Genomic DNA, 23,021 nt, shown 5'->3' with positions numbered 1-23,021 from the left:
AATAAATAAATAAATAAATAAATAAATAAATAAATAAAATCTTTAAAAAAATAAAATGAAATTAAATAAATAAAATCAAAAAAATTAAATGAAAATAAAAATTATGGGAAATGCTTTTGGGGTTTTGTTAAGATTAATGCACCCTTTGCCCCCCTTTATGAGGCCTTCGACTGGTACTTTAATTCTAAGGGAATGTATCCACCAGTTCTGGGATGTCTGCCCTAGCAGATTAGCTAGTGGTTGACTTCTTACTATACGTACTCAATGAGTCTATGATGGGCCAGAAAATTTCACATTATTTTGTACCACTTGAAAGCAAAAGGGGAGAGAAAAAATCCCCAAATTGCTATTTTCAAGTGTCCAAGTACAATTTCAAGTAACAATTGAGTTTGACCAGTTTAGTGCAACCCTGAAGCTCAAGCTGATTCTAAGCCTGTCTTTAATCAAGTTAACCACAACATGCAGCTGGAGAAGTAGGCATTTGCTATTATGTCCCTCCTTATCAATACAAACTCCTACTCAATTTTTTAACTTCCCACAGCAGTCTTAGCAGCCCCAAACTTCCTCTTTTGTACCTCTCAACCCATTGCAATCTAAATTATTATGTAATTGTATTTCTTAGGAAGATAAGTCATGAGAACATAATTTTTCAATGAGAACTTTTTTCAGAATACATGGAGTTGTTTTAAGGCGTGTTCTTAGCAGATAGTAAAAAAGACAAACCAGAAACTTGGCTAAGTGAATGCTGTTTCAAGAATTCAAGTCCTGAAAAAGATTATTTTAATTTTGAAGGAATGTTGACAGCATCTCCTAGTGACACAGATTTCACTCAAATCTCCCTTTTGCCATGGGTTTGAAGTTGAGCCTCTAGTGACATTAAGATTTGTAACATCAAACTTCTTTTTAACGAGAACTAAGTAGGTCTTAAAATTCATTTTTTTTTTCCTGGAGGAGATAGATGGTAAAGAGTTCCCCATCAGCTCACTTATAAAAGATCCATTGGAAGAAGGAGGAAAGGAAGAGTAACTAATGGGGATAAATACCTTTAAACAGAGGTAATGAATAATCAGCATTAGAACATTAAGTTGTGAAATAAGGACTCTGAGTTCCTATGTCTTTTTAAAACAGCTTTATTAAGATATATTTCACATACCATACAATCAGTTGCTTAAAGTATACAATTCAATGTTTTTAATTTTTTTAGCATATTCACAGTATTGTTCAACCATCACCACAATCTAACTGTAGAATATTTTCATTCTCACTAAAAGAAACCCCATACTTGTTACCAGTCCATCCTCATTCCCCACCCACACCAGCCCCATTCTAAGCAACCACCAGTCTACTTTGTCTCTATAAATTTGCCTATTCTGCACATTTCATATGAATGGAATCATATAGTATGTGGCCCTTAGTGATTGGTTTCCTTCACCTAGCATAACATTTTCAAGGCTCATCCATGTTGTAGCATGTATTGATACTTAATTGCATTTTATTGATGAATAATATTTCATGTTATGGAATATAATATTTTATTTATTATTTCACCAGTTGATTGACATTTGGGTTATTTTAGCTTTTTGGCTATTATGAATAATGCTGCTTAGGACATTTTTATGCATGTTTTTGTGGGGGCATATGCTTTAATTTTTCTTGGGTTAAACACTTAAGAGTGAAATCACTACATCATATAGTAATTCTGTTTTTAACTTTTTAAAGAACTGCCAAGTTGTTTTCGAAAAGAGCTGCACCATTTTACATTTTCTGCCATCAATGTATGAGGGCTTCAGGGGCGCCTGGGTGGTGCAGTCGTTAAGCGTCTGCCTTCGGTTCAGGGCGTGATCCCGGGGTCCTGGGATCGAGCCCCACATCAGGCTCATCCACTGGGAGCCTGCTTCTTCCTCTCCCACTCCCCCTGCTTGTATTCCCTCTCTCGCTGGCTGTCTCTTTCTCTGTCAAATAAATAAATAAATAAATAAATAAATAAATAAATAAATAAAATCTTTTAAAAAAAATGTATGAGGGCTCCAGTTGCTCCACATTCAATCTCTTTCATAAATTAGCTTTCTCAAAAACAAATGTGTTAATGTATTCATGCATGTTTTCATATAGGCATGCAAAGTAAAAAATCTGGAAGAAAATGCACGAAGGTTTTAATAATTGTTATCTCTAGAAATCAAGAGTACACTTGGATTTTTCTTCTTTTTTTTTTTTTTTTTTTTTTGCTTATCTGTAGCTATCTTTGTAAAAACAATAAGCATATGTAGCTTTTTCATTTTAAAGAGAAAGTATGATCCTCCTGCCAGTAGGCCCCATAATACTTGTTCTCAGTCTGGCTGATCATTAGACACAACAAAGGAAGGGTACCTGGATGGCTCAGTTAAGTGCCTGACTCTTGATTTTGCCTTAGATCATGATCTCAGGGTCATGATCTCAAGGCCCCGAGATTGAGCCCTTCACCTTCTTTGTGCTCAGCGTGGAGCCTGCTTAAGATTCTCTTTCTCCCTCTGCTCCTCCCCACCCCTGCGAGTGCTTGCTCTCTCTCTCTCTCTCTATCTCAAAAAAATAAAAGAAGCAACAAAGAAGCATTTTTTTAAAAATACCAATGTCTTGACCATCCTTCCTTAGAAATTCATATTCGGTTGATCTGGGATGATTCTAATGTGCAAGTAGAGTCAGAACTAAACCCTATACTTTCAGTTCCACACTATCTTACTTGTTGAGTCTTGCTGGAGGGGGAAAAAAAAAACTTTTCTGCAGACTGGCAGTCTCCTGATGTGAGTTTAGTTGAGGCCATTTTATTTATGGTTTGCAAGGTATTATCTTTACTGGGTTACATCTGGAGAGCCTCCCTTAGTATCAAGAGGCTACTTCAAGAAACATGTGAAGAGGTGTCCCAAACTTTCTCTGGCAAGTGTCATGGGAAGATCAGCAACTTAATGTTGAAATGAAACCATCTGGCACTTAAGGAGTTCTCTACCTGTAGTAAGGTACAGTTTTTAATCCCTCTTCAAAATAAAGCTGTCTTTGACTTCATGGATAATAATATTCAGACAATGATTTGTCATGTAGTCCTCTGCGTGATAATGAGAGATGTACAGAAGTGGATGGGAGGGAGAAGATGGAAGTGACTTCCATAAGAATATGCATCACTGAATATTCTACATCTGTTGCTTTATCTTTTATGTACAATAGGTGATTGGAGAGAATCTGGGTCCATTAAAATTCTTTATTCTGGTATCTACTGTAAGTTATATACTTCTTGAATGAAGAACAAAGGAGTCAGCTTCATGGCTGAGTAATGGGGTATTATGACTTTATGTGTCTGATACCTTCAAAACTAAGGATATTTGATGTTCTTGTCAGAAGGATCTACTCCTGAAGCACCTGAAGGCTTTTAACTTAAAAAATTAGAAGCATACATTCCTTGATAAATCTTATTCTTGGTTCCTGTCTAGGCCCTATTTGGTGGGGTAAAAAGAAGGTAAAGAGAATGGTTGTCTTTTTCAGTGACAAGGGGGAAACGTGCTACTGAATTTAAGCAGGCTCTCTTCACAAAAGTCAGTTATTTCTGGAAGAATTATTTTTATCTGCAAACCAATTTTCATGAGTTTTAACTATGTATAAGGTACATGGTAATTCTGTTGGGAAAGCCAATGATGAGTGACATTATTGAAGCCTTCAAATTCATATGATCCAGAAGAAAAATATATAAGTCCTCAAAAAATTATTAAACAAAATAGAATATGAAAAATTTCATAGAAATTATATATAATAGTTCTGTAAGATTTCTAAGAATGAAGAGAGCACTTTTGGAAGTGAAAGCTGTTTAATGTTTTTCCAGCATAATCTCAAAGCTGAATTTCTCCCCACTATCTGAAAAGTGCTACCAACTTTCAAATGAATCTGTAATCCCTGTTGCAAGACTTTTTGTTTAGCTTTATCTCTCACTGCACTGTTCATCATTTTCATTTCTATGTAATAAATGTCAGAAGTATTTTGTTGTTTTGGCCTTCTGGCTTCTGCTAAAAACAGCCAAATTACCTGAAATTTAAAAACTTTAATTTGTAAGAACATAGGGCATTCATATCCAAAGAAGATTCAGGATTCTTTTCTTGATTAACTTTGTAAGTTTAAACTTTTTAATGTTTAAACATAATAATGATAATGCCAATTATTTATTGAGCTCTTTCACTTTGTTTCTTTGTGGGTAAGTTTGTGAGTTACACATTCTATTTCTATTCTTCTACCAGTTACTCTTAAATAGTAATATAGGCTTAACCTAAGAAGTTTTGAGGTGAATCAGCAATTCTATCCTTTTCTTGAAATAAGACAAGGATCTTAAAATGTTTTCTCCCATCCCACCATCTATGTTATTTTCAGTTTATTGTAGTGTGTGTGCATGGACACACACACACACACACACACTCCTTATTGTTTTGTTTGTTTTTTTTTTAAGTAATCTCTACAGTCAATGTGGGGCTTGAACTCACAACCCTGAGATCAAGAGTCACGTGCTCTACTGACTGAACCAGCCAAGTGCCCCCACATGCACACTTTAAAGATCTAAACCTAAATTTATCAACATGCTTTGATTTTTTTTTTGTTCACTTATCATCGGTTCTTTCAACTACACCCTTTCCTTCTAAATTCAATTTCCTTCTTGCTGAAGTATATTTTTGGTAATATTTTCATAAAGATCTGAAAATATAATCTGTCTCAGCCTTTGTACACCTTAAAATGTTTTTCTTCCTAATTTAAAAATTCTGAGCTTTGATGTTCTGAAGTTTCACCATAGTGTGTCTAAGCGTGGATTTTTTTGGTTACCCTACTCAGAACTATCTGTTCCTTGAATATGAAGATTCATGGTTTCTTTCATTTTCAGACTTTTTCTCTCCCAATCTCTTATTCTGGAAAGAATATTTATTAGATTTATTAGACACGTCAGAGATTCTCATTCCATGCCCCTTGTGCCTTTTTTTATTTGTAATATAATTTATTTATCAATGAGTTATAATTAGTTAATTGAGGAAGAGCTTTCATACAGTATGTTAGGCACCATGTTACTTAACTCTATATAGATCTCTCTATATATCTATATATATGTAAATCTAACCCACTTCATTTAGATGAATTTTCATATCTGTTTTCAAATTTACTAATTTCTTCTTTATCTGTGTGCAATACACTGAATAGTTCATATACCGAGCTTTTCTTTTCAATTATTATATTTTTAATTTCTAGGATTTCCACTTTTTTTCAAAACTGCTTCTTTTTTAGGAGATACTGCCCTTATAACTTTTTATTTCTTCCATATCTATATCTTTGAATAGTTAAAGCAAATATGTTTTTACATTGTTCCATGTTCTATTGGTTTTAACATGTGAATTCTCCTATTTGTTGCGATCCTGGGTCACACAGAGGTCTGTTTCCTTGAGCTTCAAATTTAGTCAGAATCTATCTTCAGATCGAGTTGTTTTCAAAGGATGTGTCATGATTCAGGCTTGTGAAGTCATTATTCTGGGTGGTTTTATGTCTACCTCTGCCAGTCCCATGGGTCTCTCAACCAGTTTTTACAATAATTTCATTACCTAAGATTCTTTTACCAAGTGTAATATGTGAATTCAAACCCCTGTCCCCACATAGTATCAGTTTAGATTTCTCCCAGATGATTAATTTTCAACCATGACCTAGGACAGGCAGCCTATTTTTCTTGCCAAATTCCCAGTCCAGTGGAAAGAACTTTTCTAGTCCCTTCCAGGTTCTCGGTTTTACTCTGAGAGTGCACCTTCAGCTTCCCATGCCCCTAGGTCAGCAAACTTAACTTTTGTCTTCTTTCCCAGCTCTCTGTTCTCAAATTAATACCTCAAGTTAAAAGCTCTGGCTTCAGATTACCCCTCTTTATTTCTGGCACCAGGTGGGTATTTTTGTTTCTTGTGTTTTGTTTTCAAGTTTAAATATGGATATGCATGGTTTTGTGGTTGTTACATTCTATTCAGTAGTACTACCTGGAGCAAAGAGAAGGGGAGACCAGTCAGCCATAATAACCAGAGACCTCAGTTTCATCTATACAATACCACATAGATAATTTGACTTCCTCCATACCTTTAGTTTGCTTACATTTTTACATTAAATAAACCAACAGGTCACATAGGCTGTCTTGAAAATGCAATTTGAATCCTATTGCTCTTGCTCTGTCTTCACATGTCATGGTTGTCAGAGATGTCAAACTTTTAGAGGACAAGCACTGCACCACATGAAGATATGCATTAGCATCACAGGAAAACAAAAATAAACATAAACTTAGAATAGTGTGCATCGTATTTCTGAGAGACCTATTTGCAAGGAAAAACATCTTTTCCTAAGTTAGCAACTTTCTTCTTGGCAACTGTATTTCATAGATTCATACTCAAAATGTAGCTTTCTTTTTGGTGTGGCAGTGGTAATTGGTGTCTTCATATTATTTCTCTCCTTCTTTAGAATAAACAAGAAGTTTTGCTCCCACTTTCGCCAGCTATGACCAAATCTCAAGAAACTGGAAGGTCATTGGGCACTAGCCACAGCCATTGGCTGCAGTTTGTTTGACCCAGTACTTGGTCAAATGTTATTCTCAACTCTGAAATATAATAATGAGATTTTGTGTGTGTGTGTGTGGGTAGGAGGGGTAAAATTATGAACTATAAAACCAGAGTGACAGGAAGGTGCTAGGAGAAATGTTCAAAACATTGGTGTGATTTATGAACATATGGCAAACAGATGTGGTGGAGTAATAGGGACCCCATCTCCTTTTATAAATTTGGATCACATTTGTGTCCTTCCCACAACACCCCAACCCCAGGTTCATAATATGCTTTATTAAAATTCTCTGCAGGGCATATGGATGATTAATAATTGTTGATGACAGAAATTTGATTTTGGTAAGCTGCACAGTGAAAGATAAATACAACGAGGCTATTTTAACCTCTGTACATTAAGCTTATTAGAGTAAGTCTTCTCTGTAGGATGGTCTGTGTTGAGATTGTGTGTGATTTATGGAAATGTCACCAGTGACCCTGGTTCTGGAAAAATTCTTAAAATCTCTTTTGTTGTTATCATCACTTGAGTTTCAGTTGTCACCAGGGAAAATCATTTTTGGAAAAAACATAATCAAGAGTGCTTAAAATATGCTTCAAATAAAATAAATATTGGGTAGCTATCTAGGAATAAAAATACAAAGAAAGGCTTGAGATGAATATTGGAAATAGAAATTTAATTGTAACCAGTTTTAAATGTGGTGTGGAAGAGAAACAAATGGATAGAGAAACATTGGAATATTGGCTTTTGATTCTTTCCCCAACTCTAACATGTCTGGAAAATTTGGGTATGTCTTTAATTCTTTCTCCCTTTCTTAAAAGAGCAAGTATTCTTCAATTAGTGTTTGTAATACAATTGGGAAAAAAATTAGTAAAATAAAAAATCTAACAAGCATCTATGTGGCAAGAAATCCAAACAGTACAAATGTGTTTATAGTGAAGAACTCATTTTCCTTTCATCCTTCTCAAGTTCACTTATCTAGAAGCAAATACTATGAGTTTGAAATTATTTAGAAAAGGTCCTAATATTATAAGCCAGTCTTTCAAATAGGAATATTGAAATTTACCACAAACTGCATTTAGTAACCACACTATTCACCATGAGGTAATAGTCATTTGTAAAGCTGGTAATTATAGCAAGATCATATAATTCCCACCTCACTCAAGTGATATTTTAAGGAAATTTTAAAAAGGATAAATGGGAAAAATCAGAAAATAATGAGAGTAATGTTGGAGGCCTGATGATTACTGATTTGGTGAATTTTGCTTTGGCTGGGACTCTGATAGGCAGAACTAGATCATACAGCCCAAATACTTGATTTGCAGTTTCCAAAACCCCTCCATTTTTCCCATCCAAAAGTATGGCTGGCGGTTGTCTGGAAGTTGAAAGGAATGATTGCTGGATCAGGCCTCCTACAAAGTGTTACAGAAGTCAGCATGGGGCAAGTCTGTGCTTAACGTGTGGGGTTAAAATAGAAAAAGAATCGAGAACCCCCATGCTTTGCTTCATGCCCTCATTTTTCATTCAATTAGGGCAAATTATAAAAACAGTAACAAAAACGAAAACACACATGGTAACAATATCCTAATGTGTTTGAGAAATAATGCAGAAGATGGACTTAACCACCTCAAAAATTTTGGGAAACTATTCAGGGGTCTAAATGGAAGTCTGGTATTTTGATTACCTAGACAACTTTCCTTCAGTTCTGTTCACATCATCAGCTTCTCTCTCACCTCTATCAGGAATGACTAATAACTCAGTTTTATACTTGTTTCTTAGAGAATGTATAAAAGAGCTTCCCTCAAAAAAAAAAAAAAAAGTAAGTGCTGTTGCATTTTTGTGTGTCTCTACGGTGTTTTGTCCTCAGTCTGAAACTGGGTTAAGACACTTAGCCTTGAATAATTGGCAAGCCTCTTGATTATTTTCTACATTGAAGCGCCTTGGTGGTTGACAATTGAAGAGTGATTTACAATTTCTGGAGTACTTTGTGGGTTTGGTTTTAAAACCAGTTCTTAATATTCAAGCTACTTGGAAGTTGGAGCTTCAATAATAGCTAGTCATTTCAAAAATGTGAAATTTGTCCAGTTTTGAGTAAATACCAAACCGATATGTTTTCAAAAATGTAAGTTATGACATTCAATTGTCTTGGGAACCAATGGAGAAGCAGTAGCTTTTTCCTCCAAATTGGAAAATAATTTGATATTAGAAATTTTAAAACTAAAGAGAGTAGATTTTCCTGTGCAGATGTCATAGTTCTGATATAGTTCTCATTTACTGTAGTGTGGCCCTACGATGACACCGTAAACCTCCATGTCTTATCAGCTAAATCTTGAGAATGTAGGAGAGAGGGAGCTATATTATGTTTTGCCTTTTCTCAGAATAAAAGCTAATGTTACATTAACCCAGACTTTCAAAAATAAATTCGAATATTCTGGCATCCTATCAGTGTGATAATTTTGAATTATCCTAGCAATGGAACCAGCTCAGTTCCTGACTACTCTTAGCTAACATGAACAAAATAATGCCTGCAACTTTTTATCTTTCTTGAAACTAGTCAATAAGCATTGACAATATGTGTAAGCTGCAATAGCATTTTAATTAATGAAAAGAGGCAACCATATAACTAAGAACTTGAAAACTGTCTTTACATCTCACCTGATCTATCTTTATAACTCACAACATTGCTAAATAAAACCTCTACTCATTCTTTCATCAACTCTACAAATAATTATTTAGCACCCCTTACGTATTAAGCATCTCGGTTGGAACTAAGTGTGTAAAGATTAAAAAACAAACAGAATGAAACAGCAAAAAACCCACTGTCTCTGACTTTTAGTAGCTTGTATTGAGAGAAACAGAAATATAGCAACCTAATAAAAATCCTACACAATATGACTGCTATAATAGAGGTATGTACAAAAGTTCTGTACACATACAGGAAAAGGAAGGGCTTGCTACCTCCAGAGAAGCTAGAAAGAAGTCACATAAACTGTGTCTCATGTTGGTGTTTTCCAGATGTGAGAAAAAGATGATTCCCTAGAGAGGGCTGTGAGCAAGAACAGAGCTGTGAACAGGAATATTTGGGAACAGATATTGGTAAGGATGCTTGGGTCCATATTACAGAGTGCCTTCTATATCATATTAAGATATTTACTATATTCACTATAAGTAATAAAGAGTCTTCTAAGATTTACAGGTAGAGAGATGGACATGATCAGATTTGGGTTTATATAAACCACTCAAAACTATAAAAAATGAATTCTGGGGAATAAGAACCTGGTAAGGATGAACAAACAGGAAGCTATTGAAAAAATGGTAACATGAACCAAGAAACCTGCAGAAGGAGGGAATGAAAAGGAAGGGGATGGAAATTAAATTCCTCAGCCCCAAGGCATGACTATATACATTCCTTTCTGTTTCTATCCGGGCCGCTTCCCCAGCAAGCTCTCTCTCTCTCAATTCTTCCCACATTCTACAAATTTCCCATTTACCTCCTTTAAAACTTATGACATATTTCAGACATACAGAAGCTATACGAACTAATGTAATAAACACCTGTGAACCCACTACTCTGTTTAGGAAATAAAACAATACTAATGAAGACTTCTGTGTGACCCTCCATATTGGCACATGTAGTTTTCATTTCTTGATTTTTATTGCTTAGTAATGTTCTATTGTATAAACATACAAAGATTTATTTATCCATTTTTTATACATAGATGTTTAGATTGTTTTCAGTTTTTTGATGTTATAAGCAGTGCTGCTATAAAAATTATTGTATATGTCACTCTCTACATGTATGGGACTTTTCACGTATGTACACAGAAGCGGAATTCCTGTCAGATTGTGCATTTTCAGCTTCATTAAATATTGCCACATTGTTCTGCAAAGTGTTTATACCCATGCTCATCAGCAAATTAAAAAATCAAATTATATTAAATTTAAAAATCTATAAAATAAAACCACTTGGTGTTCCACAATTTCACCAATACTCAATATTGTCAGACTTTTCAATTGTTGCTGAATTGTGTCAGGCCTTTTAAGCCATTGAGGATTCTTTGGCTTTTTTACTTTAAGTGAGATGAGAAGCCTCTGGAGGATTTTGAATAGAAGGACATAATGATCTAAGAATCATTGTGGCCATTGGGTTGAACCAGACTATAAGGAAGTAAAGGGACAGAACCAGTTAGACCAGTTAAGTGGCTGTTGCAATAATCTATTCAAAATGTGATGGAGGATTAAACTAGGGTGGTAGCAGTGGAAGAGTGAGAATTAAAAACATATCCAGACTCTAAATATCTTTAGAAGGTGGTGACATTTTGAAAGTAAAAACAATGGATTTGCTATTGGCTTGCAGGCAGAATATGTGAGAGACTCCAAGGTTTTAGATCAGTAACTGAAAGAATTCAGTTGCTGTTTCAAAGATGGGAAAGAATGTAGGAGGAGCAGGAGAAAAGATCAGGAGTCAGCTTTGGGCTTGATACGATTGAAAAGGCTATTAGATACCCAAATGAAAATAGGTAAGTCTAGAATTAATATGATAGTTTAGAACTAGAGTATAAATTTTGGAATCTCTATCATAGAGATAGTATTTAAAGCCTCAAGACTAGAAGCGGTCACCAAAAGAGCAGTATAGTCGGAGAAGTAAAGAGGTCCATGGACTGAGCCCCATTTTTAATGGGAGATAAGGAGAAACCAGCAAAGAAAACAAATAGAGGAGGAAAGACAGTGGCTGTGCCAGAAGTCAAAATGTGTCCCCTGGTGAGGCGACTGGATGGCTCAGTCCCTTGAGTGTCTTCCTTTGGCTCAGGTCATGATCCTGAGTTCCTGGGATTGAATCCCAGGTCAGGCTCCCTACTCAGTGGAGAGTCTGCTTCTCCCTCCCCCTCTGCTCTGTTCATGCTCTCTCTCTAATAAATAAATTTAAAAAAAAAATTTTATGTGTCCCCTGCTGCTGACAGACCAAGTAGGTTGAGAACTGAGATTTGATCATTAGATTTAGCAATGTGAAAGTCATTGCTGATTTCTCAACTGCAGTGCAGTGGTATGGGTGAAAGCCCAACTAGAGCATTTTAAGAGAGGACAAAGGAGAGGAAAAATTATTCTTTATATGATTTTTGCTATAAAGGGGAGTAGGGAAACAGGGCTGTACTTGGGTGGTGGATTGGGGTCAAGAGAGGATTTTCTTAATACTGGAAGAGTATTAGCATATTTATCTGCTTGTGGGAAAGATGCAAAAAAAATGAGAAATGATGATGCAATAAAGAGAAGAGACAATTCTGGAGTGATGTCCTGGAGTAGTTGAGAGGAGATGGAACTAGTAGATTAGTAAAGGGAGTATGGACAGTTCTTCAGTTGTGGCCTAAGGGAAGACAGAGTAAATGGGCATGGATACGAGCTGAGAGATAGAAGTGGTGGTAAGAAGGCAGAGTTGGTGGTTTCTCTGTGAAACAGAAAATAAGCATCAGCCAAGGGTGTGGAAGGAGAGGTGTTAGAAGTTCTCATAGAGAGGTTGAGTATGGCATAGTGATCTAGGAAAAAGAAACTGGGAATTGTTCTTTCTGATTTTTAATCTGTCTTGGATTATTTAACTAAACTGGTCTTGTCCTTGCCCCAGACTGATTCTCTTTTAACAAGATCATGTCATTCTGTTCTAAACCTTCCAATGGCTGTACATCTTGCTCAGAGTCGAATTCATAATCCCTCATACCTCCTACAAGGCTCTGTACTGCTGTTCTCATATTGCCTCCTAAGCTCACAGTTTGCCTCCTACGACTGCTTTCCCCCTCACTCAACACCATCAAAGAGGACAACTATGTCTACTTTGTTCACTACTGTATCCTCAGCACTTAATACAGTGCCTAGCACATAATAGGCACTCCAAATATTTTTCAACAAATTAAGCAACAGCATTTTAGTGATAAACCAAGAAGAATATAAGCAAGGTCATCCAAATTGCAATCTTTCTCTGAAGGGGTTAGGCTTGGGACGTATGGGTAATCAAGCCTTTTTCTGGTTATAAATTAGGAAAGTGTGGGGCCAGACAGGTGCTGTGGTCATTTAAATGCCACTGAAATTTGCATATATCTTTCACTCAAAAAATTTAAGAGATGGAAGTACCAAATGTTTTTTGTGCTGCGGGGTAAGCTACATAAAGTTTGTAGTTCACATATATTTATATTCAGGCATGGGCTAACATAAACTAAACTCGTTCAGTGCAATGAACAGAACCAAAATGGATAAAACTCTATAAAATGTGTTGTTAGTGATGTTGCTGAATACATTTTTTTTTTGCATTTTATAATGCTCTCATTATCAGACAGCAAAAAAATCTTCATTGTGCTGGAATGAAAAACAGCCTTCTTTTATCATTACTTCATAAAAATTGCAAATCATGTTACTGATCCTGTTCCTTTCTTTTCTTTGGCTGTAAAGAAACTTAGAGTCAAACGTATGCCTCTTGTTTTTGTCGCACTTGTGCGCTGTGTGTTCATGTCTGCTCCTTCCATTAAAAACAACCACATAAATAACTAAATATATAAGAAGTGAATCATGCATGATTCAGTGATCCAATTCTGAGTACCTGATGTCTAAAAGGAAAAGCAAAATAATACCAAAAGAAAGGTTCACCTCTCCATCAGGAAATGTGCACAACTTCTAAAATGCATTCTAAGTGCTAACCTTAGTTCTTGCTTCATCTTCTTTATTCCACCATCTGTTCTCTTAAAACCAATTTGATCCCCCCATTTAATTTTAATTTCATTTTGCCCTACTACCTCAGAGGTTCTCCATGTATAGGAAGGATTATTAGTACTTCTAGGTTTGCAGAGGGATCAAAGCTTAGACAGAAGAATAGGGAATCAGAGGGAGCAGCCATATCCCTTTGTCTACACCGGTCATTGGTCTTCATGAAGATGGTTTTTCTTAGTTCCTCCAGTGACATTTAGGTTTACACTGGAAAATGACCAACACCTAAAAATTTGTCTTTCAAAGGTTTTGTTGTAGTGGAAGCAGAAAACTTGACCAGACTTTAAGTGGCTTATAAAAATAACTGAAGGAGCCTATCCTCCCTAAAACTAGGAAATAAAATGTCACCATGAAACTTTAAACCACAGTTAACATGTCATGTTGTCAGTGCCTGAGAGCTAGAAATTATCCAAGTTACTTCCAGTCTTTTCATGAGTTTTTTTTCCCTCTTTTCCTCTTTTCATGAAAATTGATGATTTTAGAATGCTCAGAGGAATGCTTGCTTCCTTTGTTGTCATGCTGGAATGATCCACTGGAGAAATCCTGATTAGATCCAGCAGCAATTGACTCCAACCCCATAGGAGGATTCAATCTGTCCATAACCTGCTAAGATTGGTGAAAAAGAGCTGAATTGGGATCTAACTTCAGGAAGTAACAGAGTCCCCAGAGAAGTCTAAACAGTGGCACTACATAAAACGTCAGCCACACTTAACCTTATGAGCATATCATTATCCCTAGAACCACCAGAATACCCATCTAGATAATTTCAAAGTTTCCTTTATAAAGTTGTAGGGATAGAGATCACTAGGTATGGAATCAAATTATGTATTTTAAATGGGATTTTTAGATTTTCAGAGACATAGAAATAAACTACCAATGAGTTGCACTTCTCCTGGATTTATACTGCCCAGATCCAGACACTCTCCCCTAGACTTTCTCCCTACCTCTCGTCCCGCATCAATCCATTCAGCTAGTTGACACTTGGAGCATTGCAGAACCCTTCCCTTTCTAACTTCTGTTTTTTTCTCAAAATGCTGCTATTATGAAATCGGTAAGAAATAAGAAGAGAGAGGAGCCTCTGAAAGAAAAAGATCAAAGAATAGATTGTGACTCTGGTCATCATCTTAATGAAATGAATGTTGGGACTGGGGAAAATGCAGATATAAGAATGGAAAGACGACTAGAAAAAAGGAGCAAAAGAGAACAAGAACCCCAAGAAGGTAGGATAATTGCATCTTTATCTTCTTCTACGGACTAAAAGCGGATCTTGTGCGAGGTGGGAAGCACCCATTCATCTATATGCCATGTCACCACACAGCTTCCTTTCCTACCCCATTTTGCAGCAAGGCTATCAGGGTCAACAGAATTAAACTGGCATGAGAACACCAGTCCCTACTTTCTCCTGTAATTTTTTATTCTGCTCTTTTTTTCTACTTTGCCCAGATGGTTAACTGTTTTAGCTCAGCCTCTGATATAAATTGTACCTGTGTCATGACACTAAGCTACAGAACATAGTTTTTCTGAAAAGGATTCTTCCAATGAATAGATATTTTAATAACATTCACCTCCCATTTAACCAAGGTTCTGCTTAGGAACAAGGAATCACCTACAGTAAGGTGTATTCTCCATAATTTTAGAGCTAAAACTAATTTTAGGAGATCTTTAAGAGTGAGTATGTTTGTCAAAAGAATTAGTATCTGTCCTTAGAAAAGATTGAAATTGAACAAGCATAGAGACTATAATAATAACAACAACACAAATATAACATTTACATGTGTCACATGCTATGTTGCCCTTATCATTTTACATGTATTAATTAAGTCAGTCCTTATAATAATCTTGTAAGACAGATATTACTGTTATCCCCAAGTTAACAATGTGACAGTCCCAACCAATGTCCCACAAGCTATAACTGGAATACTTAGGACTCACACCCAGGAAATCTGGCTCTACAGCTTAAACTTTTAACCACTCCATTATATTCAAATAAACACTTGTTGGACACATAAACAGGCAGATTAAGGAATAAAAAGATGGTTAAATTCAGTAGTTTTTAGATATAGTTCTTGATATGTATTTTGGTTTTTTGATATGTATTTTGTTGAACTAGAAGCCCTTGTGTATGTGAGTTTTATTAATGTCTAGAGATCTGGAAAAACACACCAAAACCTCTATATCTGTGTGAGTGTGTATGTATATGTGTGGCAGAGGGGAGAGGAAGGGATTGTTTAATTTGGAAGGTTTGCACACTAGAGTTTTTGAGATAATTTGAATTTGACAAAATTAAGACTATCTTTCAAGGACTCGTCTGGTAAATTGGAACTAAAATTGGGTCTGTCAATCGTATGACAACTTAGAAGAAAAATTGGGTCTAACAGTTTAAGAACCTCCAGAAAGTAAACAGAGAATGTGGATTGAAAACAAATTCTTTCTTTTATTCTGGTAACTGATTGATAATTTTTGGAAATAAAATTCAGTAGCTCTCACTTTCTTATCTTTCTTGGATCTGGCCAAAGAGAGAGAGAGAATACAAAGCCTAAAAAGTATTAAGAGAAGGATTATCTATGATTCTGGTGAATTTGTTCCTTGTTAAAAAGATATTGTGTGGGTATAGAGCTGCTCAACCAGAGTTCATTAAACCACTTGCAGAAGGAGTCTAATAGTATATGACACCAGGCTCATAAAGTTCTTTGGCCACTGTAAAGAATTACCATGTCACAGGTACGTTTCAACCAACAAAAGTGATGGATTTGATATTTTGAAAAGCTGAGAAAGCAATTGGGTTTCTTTGTTTCTATTATAGTGCTTTCCAAGTTGAAAGATTGATGGATTTTATATATATATATATATATATATATATATATGATGTATATGTTTACTTAAAAGCCATTATCACTGTAGAATGGGATTGCACCCTTCCAGGGTGGCACAAATTAGGTATGATAGTATTCTCTGTTAAGTTTCAGGGTCATCACCATTGACTGTAAACTCACTAGGGTGGACATCCTGGGATATTTAGCCCATGTATTACAGCTAAGCATCATCTTCTTGGTTTTTGCTGGTGCAGTTATTTTCATAGGACCTAGAAACATCATCTATCCCCAGTGGTTCCATCTTGTTAGATTTAACCCTTGCTCCAACTTTTCAAGATTGTGAAATCAGATAGATTGTTTTCTTTTCAGCTTTGTGTCATCTATAAATTTGATGAGCTTGCCTTCTCCAAGCTATAGAGCCATATACCAAATAAGAGCCAAGGGCAGAACTGTACAGTTCTTTGGCAATCACATGCAACATTTATTAAGAAATTGATAAGCTAAGCAACTAATTTTTGGACTGACCTAATCATCTTAAATGATGACTATATTGAATGCCAGCTAGGAGATTAATAGATTTGACAAAGGACATGTTAGATACAATTGAAGACATTAAAAAATGTTATATTTAAGTAAGATGAGAGCCTCCTAGTATTTTAAAAGAAAATAAAACCTACTTCAAAATTGAACAGTAATACATCTAAAAGGAATTACATTAAACCACCTTTGCAAATTATAGCATCCTTTACAGTGTATATATAACAACTCAGTTGACTTAGTAGACATAATAAAATGAAAACAACTCTCCTTGAAGTCAGTTTATTAGTAAAACAGGCATTCTTTAAAATGTGCCTAGATGGTTGCTTTTTTCACATAATGCTTTCACTTAAAAACTGCTTTTGTCATGTCACTCTCATACACACAATCTCTTAGTGGCTTTCTGGTCCCTACCCAGTTACTTTGCCTGCATTTCTAAGATGTTCTACAATTTGACTTCAATTTGCCTACCCAGTCTCCATCTCCACAGCCTCCTGATTGTCCCCAAAACACATCGTGTACACATTCTCATTGCTTGGCCTGAGTTCTCAAGGCCTAATGCTCTCCAGTTTTCTGTAAATTCATTCAAATCTTGCCCATTCTTCAAGGCTTAGCTCAAATCCCACCCTCTCCCTAACAAGCTTTCTTGTATAGCTCCAATCTTCATCTGACTCCCTCTCATCTGACTTCAGTTATTCGGTCAATGAATATGTGGATGCTAAATGCCCAGCATTGTGCCAGCAGCACGTGTAAAATACACTTTTCCTGCTTTGTAGTCAAACTGTTTGGATTTAAATTCTTACTACGCAATGTTCTAGGTCTTTGACCTTGGGCAGTATCTTAACCTCTTTACAGCTCTATTTCTTCATTTGTAAAATAACCTAATAGTGACACCTACCTCACTAGATGGTTCTTCTTCTTATTATTATTTTTAAACATTTTATTTATTTATTTGAGAGAGGGAGCACGAGACCACGAGTGTGGGGAGGTGGGGCTGGTAGGCAGAGGAAGACGGACAAGCAGACTTCCTGCTGAGCAGGTAGCTCAGGATCTGGGCTCCATCCCAGGACCCTGGGATCATGACCTGAACCGAAAGCAAAGCCTTAACCAATTGAGCCACCCAAGCACCCAGGTTCTTACTATTACAGGAGATAATTACTTAAAGCTTTAAGAAAGATGATTTATTAAGCAAAATGTTTAATGAATGCTTCTTGTTGTTGTTCTTTTGTTATGCGAGACAGAACAGTAAACAGGCAATTGCAACCAAGTAATGAGTGCATTGATAGTTGAGCATAGGCTACAAAGCCATAGGAGGGACACATGACCTAACCTTAGAGATGAGGGAGGAAGTGATTCCTAAGCTAAGGCCCGAAGGATGAATAAAACACCTACATCATTCAACTGTCCATACTACTCTTCAACTGCATGCTCAGCTTTATATGTAACAGCATTCTGTCATAAGTTTACAAGAAATGTTTTTCATGGAATTGGTCTTTGTGAACCCATTCCTTATCCATAACACTGTGCACACAATTCCTTCCCTAAACAAAACCCACTCCCACCCCCACCCAGCATTCTTGGGACATTTTAAATAAAAGACAGGTGCTTTCACCATGGAATTATGAATTCACAATGTGATTAAAATACAAAAATAAAATGTAACCTATCAAGTCAGTAATTTCACATTGAAACTGAAATTTCCCTTATGGTTAAAACCCAATCTCATCAAATAACTAAAGGTGATACTCTCTTCTCGGATCATTTTTTAAAATTTTTACCAGGGCCTCAGTTGTAGTCATTAATCTCCAGGCTTCTCAGTGCCCATAGGCAGCGCTGTTATACAGAGAGCGTGCTCAACTACATGCTCAGCTACCCAAGTTATTTTAGAATCTGCTCATTATCACCTGATGAGGTGAAAAGAAACAAACCACATTCCCATGTCTTTGGCATATGCCATCTTCATTTTATTTTTCTCCTTTCTTTTTCACTTTATTGCTATATATACTTTATTTTTTTAATGTTTTTTTATTATATTATGTTAGTCACCATACAGTACATCCCTGGTTTTTGATGTAAAGTTCAATGATTCATTAGTTGCTATATTTACTTTCTTGCTACTATTGTTACATGTGTATTAATCTTACCTCTGATTTTGCCTGCTTTCTCCCTTTGCTCAGATGGATTGTAAGCTAGTTGAGGACAGGAGGCATGAAGGGCTGCTGCATCCAACCCCGCAGACTGGGTGTGCCCTGCTTACTTCCAGTGGCACCACCTTCAGTGCACAATATGAACGCCCACTGGGGCTAAGCAATGTGGTTTCCCTGGGACTCCATGAAAGAGTTCTTTTGTATTGTCTTGTTATATCTAAGATAGTCAATCCAATAAATATTGGTTGCTTAATTGATTATTGATTATTTGAAGGGATAAACCCATGTTTTATGTTTTTATAATCAACAAGCATTTAAAATATTCCATGAGGTTTTCATCTCTAGTATTTGAATATTTTTTTTCTAATTATCTATAGTCCATTTTAAATAATCAGAATAAATGTTAGACTGGTATTAAAACATTTAAACAATGTATTTGTTAAGGACCTTGATATCTATGTCAATGTAAAATTTTATTTTGAATTAATAAATGTATTTGTATCTGTCCCAGTAATAAATCCATTAGGTTAAATAAGACTCAGATATTAGGAGCACAGATTTATCAGATTTTTATTTTTCCTTGTAACACCTCACAAAATATTCTTTGGTTATTTATAAAACAGTGACTAAGGCAAAACCCTTCTCTGAATATATTTTTCATTTTAAAATAAACAATTTAACCAGTATGTTTTGAACTAACACCAAAATGGATAATTCTGGAAGTAACAGCTACATGATAAAATGTATTACTGCTTGGTGGTTTCTTTCTTTTGGCTGATTTCATGATTTGCTGTATTTTCTCTAAAACTGACTAAGGGGAGGTTTTTCTAAGAGGAAGCAGAATGCAACAATCATATAAAATTCAGAACTTAAACATGTAAGTAACCTCAGAGCTCACAGATTCACATTATAAAGGATGATTGCTATAAATTATTTTATAAAAAGCAAATGCTATAATGACTTTACATTTGGAATCAATTGAAATGCACGAGTGTTTTTAGGTTGACTTTTGAACCCCTCTGATTTGTGGCACAGATAAGAGTAAACGATGGACTAATTAATTTGTGAACAGTTTCTTGGTGAGTTAACAAAAACAGTAAAGTAAATAGTTGGCTATTTCAGGCTACCTTAAGTGCATTAAGCGCTTAAACTCTTTGTTTAAATCTGAAGGCCTGTCATTGGTACCTCAGGAATGTTTTCAGCTTCTTAGTCATCCTTGAGACTGGTGTTTCAAGACAGGGCCTCTTTGATTGTCCATCTTGCAGTAAACTTTGGCTCTTGTTTTATGTCCCCTAACCTCAACTATTTGCAGGGCTGTACCCTTGCCTTAATTGCTGCTTCCTATAAGTGAATTTTAAGTTGTTCATTCTGATCAAGAGATCAACTCACCCTTCCTAGAGCTGCTCCACCCCCAGCTGAGTGCAGAGTATGCATGGGTGCACACACATGTAATTTTGTTTGTGTGTTTGTGCTTGTCATTGTGGATTGTAGAGAAAAGAGTAGAACTAAGATGCATCATCTGCTTCCTATATGTACTTTCTGTAAGGTAGGTACTCCCTTACTTTATTTTCTTTAAACTTCATGATTTAGAAACAGAAAGTATACTTGCCCAATTAAAGCATATATAAGGAAAATACAGGGAAACAAATGAGACAGAGAGGCCATGTCAGTTAGTCAAAGTTACACAAACAGAGCCAGAGCTTATGCACAGGACTCCATGCCTGTTGTCCTGAGAATGTTTCTCAGTTTTCTACTTGGTGCAGAAGCTCCTCAGGCACTTGTCTAAAATGTACATTTATGGTTCCCACCCCTCCCTGCCTCATGGAAACCTGGGGATACGTCCCAGAAACACTGTGGTAGTGTATCCAGAAAGTTCAATAAATGATAGACTTTTTAAATGATCAAGAAATCCTGGAATAAAGGATCTGAAAACCCAAATGACTTTTCCACTTGAAGTATAGTTTTATGGAAAGTGTCAGGCACCTGAAAATAAGGGTTTATAGTGACAAATGTCTTTTCAGGACTGATTATGGCCTTATACAAAGTTGATGCCAATAAATCTTTTCTACAAAGCCTAGTCTCAGTCCAGGCTGGCAGTAAATCATTTTCCCTGGCACTACAATTCCAAAAGGAAAGCCAGTGAGGACAATATTATGAATGTTGCTTTCCTGGCGCTGGCAATCTAAAGATTAGTCGCATTGGCATAACTTTTTTCTCATGACCTGTTTTTAAATTAAGAATAGGAAAATATAGTCATTTATCTAGGTAGAAAATTATAAAGACTGGAAATGAGGAAATAAACCAGAGTCTAAGATATCCAAGGAGAAATCAGCATTCTATGCATTAAATGAGCAGGCTTTTTTTTTTTTTTAATGAATAAAGTAAAGGTATAGCACAGTAACATTCAATGAGACACCAAAAGAAAAGAATGTTAATTTACAAAAAGGACCTTATTAACCTATTAGTTAGAACTGACAAAGGTTATTAAGAGTTTCTAAAACTTTTTTTTCTAAGAGAGATTCTTCATTTTCCTCACTATTTCACCTTAAGTCTCGTTTTAAGTAAGGCCTACTATTTGTTTTTTTTTTTAAGCCTACAATTGCCAGAATCTCAATCTATGTAAGTTTCTTGAATAAATTCACCATTAAGGAAAAAGTGTTTCTGCAAAGACATTTAGTTTTCAAAAGAAGGAGGAGGAGGAGGGGAAGGGGGAGGAGGAGAAGTAGGTGGAGGAAAGAAAAAGTAAAGTTTTAAAACAGCTGTAGCTAGCAAAGAAAGGCATCAGAATGCCAAGTAATAGCTGACCAGTTACTGTCAATAAGAGATGGAGAGAGGAAGGAAGCCGTTCCATTAATTCCAGAAAAGAAAGAATATGGTTGACTTCCAAAGTTACTAATTTGGGGAGGAGGGGAGAGTGTGATTTCAATATTGATTCAGTCCATCTGAAAAAATTATGAAATGTGCATAATCATATCGGGTCTTGTGTGACTCAGGCACACGAACCTAAGAGGTAAGGAAGGTTTCTTGATTAATGCTAATTGGAACCAGAAAATGAGTGGTCTAATTTAGAGACTTCTCTAATTCTCTGATTATCGATACATAGGAATGAGTTGAAATATAATCATTTTTTACTTTTCAACAAATAATCTTTCAAAATGTATAACAGGATAATTTCACCCCATCTCGACAAGTTGGGAGTGTGAGGGGTAGGGGGCAGTCATCCTTTCTTGGCTCACCTTGGAATATGTCTTGCTGAGCCAATCCAGTCAGAATGGGAAGGGCTACCAAGGGCAGAATGCAACAGTTGATTTTGATTAAAGACTTTATTCATGAAAGACATGATAACAAGGACGAAAACACTCAAAGAGCTAAGATGCCTTGCTGGTTATGCTGATTCTGACACATGGACACAGACACAGTATGTGAGTTGAATGTGAAAATACAAGTCCAGCCTGTCAGCCTCTGCTCATTCACCTGGCCATGTTGAATATTGGTAACTATCCTAGCTCTTCTGTATTCTCTCTTTGAGGTAGATTTCCATATTTCTGTGGGTTGGTACTGGCTAGTAGAGATACTCTGAGGAAATAGGGAAAAAGGCAACTCTTATTGCTTGTGTTTTCTTTTTTTAAGATTTTATTTATTCATTTGAGACAGACAGAGAGCACAAGCAAGGGGAAAGGCAGATGCAGAGTGAGAGGAAGAAGCAGGCTCCCCGCTGAGCTGGGAGCCCAACATGGGGCTGGAGCCCAGGACCTGAAGATCATGACCTGAGCTGAAGGCAGACACCCAATCATCAGAGCCACCCAGGTGCCCCTATTGCTTGTATTTTAAAAATCCAAAGACTGTCTATAGTAAAGATTCTATCTACAGAGTCAGTTTATAACCCCCGCTATCACCAGGGCAAGACAGTGAGACTTTCTTTCCCCATAAGCACCAATCTGCACTTTTGTTACTTCATTTCACCTTCAGTGCCACCAGTGATTCTCCTTTTAACGTAATTTTCTCTGAAGAAGATGCTGGAGAAGTGGGACATCATGGGACCTTCCGTAGGATGCTATGATGAAGGGATGATGGTCTCTGGCCATGCTGGCAGTTAAAACTCAATACAGAAGTATGACATCCCAGGCAGGAAACCACACTTGTCAAAGGACCAGCCACTAATGATTAATCCAGACTTGCTTTTGGCACCACTAGATTCCTCTTC

At 36.2% G+C, this 23,021-nt stretch overlaps 1 long non-coding RNA gene across 3 annotated transcripts in view; it reads left to right on the top strand.

Moving 5' to 3' along the window:
* Positions 1-23,021, top strand: part of LOC103661551 — a 106,571-nt gene that overhangs the window by 77,804 nt on the left and 5,746 nt on the right. For 2 of the 3 annotated variants that reach the window (XR_005833711.1, XR_568166.2), the window contains exons 3-4: positions 9,589-9,669; positions 14,377-14,540. This is a non-coding gene — a long non-coding RNA (uncharacterized LOC103661551). Of the gene's footprint in view, positions 1-5,843; positions 5,918-9,588; positions 9,670-14,376; positions 14,541-23,021 lie in introns of all 3 variants that reach the window. The other variant, XR_568167.2, reaches the window with a different exon arrangement.

Source organism: Ursus maritimus, unplaced genomic scaffold (genome assembly GCF_017311325.1).
Source record: "Ursus maritimus isolate PB19 unplaced genomic scaffold, ASM1731132v1 scaffold_9, whole genome shotgun sequence".
NCBI lineage: Eukaryota > Metazoa > Chordata > Mammalia > Carnivora > Ursidae > Ursus > Ursus maritimus.
Note: the sequence above shows the minus strand (reverse complement) of the source record. Positions and strands in the feature narration are given on the sequence as shown.